Genomic DNA, 4,274 nt, shown 5'->3' on the forward strand with positions numbered 1-4,274 from the left:
AGAGTGTGAAAAGAGCAACTACAAGCGCTGAGGCTCCACTGGGAGAGGGCGAGAGAGTGTGAAGAGAGCAACTACAAGCGCTGAGGCTCCAGCATGTATATATATACTGGAGAGAGTGTGTGAAGCGTGCAAATCCTAGAAAACATTTTGACCAGTCAAAGAATCCTACTGGCACAAATTATGCTCAAGTGTAGTTATCGAACCCGAGACCTCAAGTTTGATGAGCGAACAGGCTAACCACACAACCCACCCGTTATGTTCAACGAGAGGGAAATAACGTTTTATACATTCCTGCATTCGTGTGACAAGCATGCCGTGTTTTTTTGTGTGTGTGGGAGTCATTGGGATTTCAATCATAATCGTGTCATGTGGCTTTGGTGGTAAGACTATCCACAGTGGTGCAGAAATAATGCAGCCTTAGTCACCTTACCTCTCTCCACGTAGTACGTTGGGTCCCACCAGTCAGAGGGTGAAACAAACAAATTAATAAGAAAAATTAAAAGCGCCAGCGGTGTATCTTACCTCACACATCTCGCTACTGCTCGGGAACACTGTCCAATTGATCCCTCTGTTCGCTCACGTACTATTTTAAGTGAATCCTTATTATAACATGCACACAAATTTTGGGCACTTGTATTCGACTCAATGTTGGGGTTATCGCTTATCGGGAACTTATCGGCCGACCCATGATAAGGGGTAAATCGGCCAGTTTATCAGCATATCGGCCAATTTATCGCCATATCGGCTGATTTATCTTATCGGTCAGACAACGGTAAGCTATAAATCGGCCGATTTATCGGAATATCGGAAGATATCTTGAACAGTGATTCGACTTAAGTCAGTGTGCCACCGTATCTCGTATACTTACTACTCCCTCCGTCTAGGTGTAATAAGTCACGTTAGAAGGTGCAACGGGACCAAGGTGCGTGTGTGTGTGTGTGTTTAACAGCATGTGTGTGTTAGAGAGAGCGACAGATCGACCTACTCCTACAGAGAGATGTTGTGTAGTGTACGATTTTAGCCGCGAGAGTCGGTGCATCCTCTCGTTTCCGGGCGTGTCCGGTAGGGGCATGCGGACAGCTGCCACGCCCGCTCCTGACCAGCCTGGCCCACCCAAAGCCCCTCCATCGCCCGCGCGCGCTTCCCGCCCGAAACGGTCAGCGCCGCTCCAAAGAATCGGTGTCGCATTCATTCCCGGGCAGAGCGGACGTGACCTCTCACTGGCGCAAGAGTGATGGTTGCTTCGTCCGTCCAACTTACTACTGGGTCTATGTGATTTGATGGCTCATTGGTCTTTATTACTGAGGTGGTAGGACTGCTGGATGTCCCACGCTTTCGTCGAAAGGAGGTACTACTACTACATAACAATTTTCTCCATTCTTACAGCGGAGGCGTGCAAGAGCAGTGAAAACACGCAGGCTCAGTGACTACATGGCCCACCTCACACTATCACCGTGCGACACCTAACTCTTTACATAGTACTCCCTCCGTTCCTGAATGTTACTAGATGAGTCCACGCGCGTTGCCGTGGAACAGCGGTATATCTCTCTGCGCAAAATTATCAATTTCATAGAACTAAAAAAAACTCTATAACCGCATGACAAATGTGGTAGCCAAACTAAATAAATTCCCATCATCATTTAGATCATCCCACGTAAGGAAAAAAGATCAGCCAACTCCTACTGCATAATGGGATTATATTTTTCTTTTTGACATGTTAATGGGACTTAAAATCTCACTTACATGCATGCTACCGGTGCATGCTTGCATGCAGACATGTTGATGTGATTTAAAACCCACTCACATGCATGTGCCACGGTATTTCTGCATGCTTGCATGTGGCTTAGTGCGGAGCCTCTCAACGTCTAGATCAGACGGCTATTATGGACTGATTTACTTCATCTAACGGCTACATCAATTTTGATGATGTGGCTCAAGGAGAGGATAGAGAATTCCTAGTAGTGGGGGCTAGCTATTACTAGTAGATAAGTCTTTATAGACATTCCACTACATACGGAACAAAATGAATGAATCTACACTTAAAATGCATCTATATACATCCGCATGTGGTTCATGGTGAAATCTCTACAAAGACTTATATTTAGGAACGGAGGAAGTACTAGTATAGTACGTACTGTAATTTATCAGCGAGATAAATTTGTACAATGCTATGAAGCTTCCAGCTTCTGTTACATGTATCTTGCGTCCAAGGTTGCCCGTTGCAACATTTCATCAAATACAAAGGAGACTAACATGCATGCTATTGCATCTCAATGATTGACAGATCATAGCAAATATGTACTCCCTCCGTTCCAAAATAAGTGTCTCAACTTTGTGCAAACTTTAGTACAAAGTTGTACTACTACTAAAGTTGACACTTATTTTGGAACAGAGGCAGCTAAAGAAAAAACGATCCATGCAGTTCCTAGCCCTTGAACCGTGAACCCTGACCAGGCTTCAATTTGCTGGCAACGTTCGAGCTTCCTAATAAATGAAGTTTGCAACCTTTTTACCATCGGATCATTTTGTGCAGTTTCACCAAAATCGAGATGAGCATCCCTGTGGCAAAGAAATTGAAGAAGCGTGATTAGAATAAGATTACTGGGACTAGTTGATGAGACATAAACTCATCACAAATACAGTACATGGAAGCCAGTAGAGGTATGTGCGGGGCAAAGAAGTAGAGAAATATCCACAGGGAGTGATGTGGGCAGCTGGAGCAGTGGTGCAAGCCGGCTGTAAAGGGAGTTGTACCTGAGGGACGTAGCTCAACCTTGAGGAGGGCGGCGGGAGGCGGCAACTGCCCACGTCGCGGCAGTGAGCAAGGGATGAAGGCAACCTCACCGGCTTTGTGAGAGAGAATGGCGGGGACCCCTGATCGGGATGTGCCGACAGTGGGTTTTTGCCGTCGGTGACGGCCACCGCATCTACACTAAGCATCCACCCCTTCCCCAAGCGGACGTGATCCGCCAGGATGTTAGAGATGTGGCCACAGTCGTTTTGTGCGAGAGAGTGTGAAAAGAGCAACCTCAGCAAGCAACCGTGTAGGCTGGCCCGTCCTGACTATGTATATAGTGGAGCGGTTTCCTTTTCTCTCCATATGAACCTATCATATTGCGTACGTGCCACTGAAGAAAGAAAAACTTTATTTATAAATGACGCGGCACCTACTACTCGTTCTCCTATAACCTTGCGCTTGGCCTCTCCAAAATATTAACCTTGTGATTGGCTCTTCGCCTCTTCGGGAAGTCGAGCAATAATGGTAGTGCAGTATATATCGTTCTGGCTATATGAGACCGAATGAATTGCTGCACGTCCACCACGTGGGCGAGGGTCGAGGGGCGAGGGAGAGTGCTACATACGAAGCAAAATGAGTGAATCTACACTCTAAAATACGTCTATATACATTAGTATTTGGAGTATGTACTAGTAGTTCATATTGAAATCTACTAAAGGACATATATATTCCAAACAATATGATATAATCTCTATAACCAAGGTAGTAGGGACGAGGAGTAAACGGAGGGAGTAGTAAATTTTTCTCCTCGTCCTGCGAGCCACCGCGCGCATGGGCGAGGGAGCGGGCGTAAGGCGGAGCAAGCTTCACCTCATCCTGCGAGCCACCGCGCCCGTGGGCGGGGGAGATGGCGTACTAAGCAAGCTTCTCCTCGTTCTGCGAGTTGACGGGACACATCAAAAGTACTCCAGTGTATAGAGCCTTGCCTCTAAGGTAGGCCCCACATGGTTTGCCTCTTTTTTTAACATAACACGTCAAGTCGCAATTTGTTTGTTCACCCGTGGTAGACGATCCTCCCTCCACCAAGTGGAAAACCAGTACACGTGCCAAATTACCACGTGGGCTGCCCTTTTCGTACAGAAATGAGCTCCACCGTGTACCCGCGCGGGTGTGGTTGGGAAAGAGACGGGAGTACGTGCGCCGTGCATGCACCTCTTCTCTTCGTGCACGTCCCCCACCTACGTGGGTGTGTGTGAGAGATACAAACCGCGTTCGTGAGTGTTTTTTGTTTTGGGGTGGGGGTGGGGTGGGGGTTGATTTCGTGAATTATTTGTGGGAATATGTGTCGATGACATCTCAAACAAAATTTTGCATGCAATGTGTGTGAAATGGAGGCCTATCCATATCATACATAGAGGGTCGGGCAATCCACGAGAAGATAGGGAGCGGTCATAGCTATCGATAGAGTGGAAGAGAGGATCAAGTGGGTGGGTGCGAGATCGATGAAGAGAGCCATCGAAATTGTGTGTGTGTGCAA

The sequence above is a fragment of the Aegilops tauschii genome, chromosome 5 (genome assembly GCF_002575655.3).
Source record: "Aegilops tauschii subsp. strangulata cultivar AL8/78 chromosome 5, Aet v6.0, whole genome shotgun sequence".
NCBI classification, from domain to species: Eukaryota; Viridiplantae; Streptophyta; class Magnoliopsida; order Poales; family Poaceae; genus Aegilops; species Aegilops tauschii.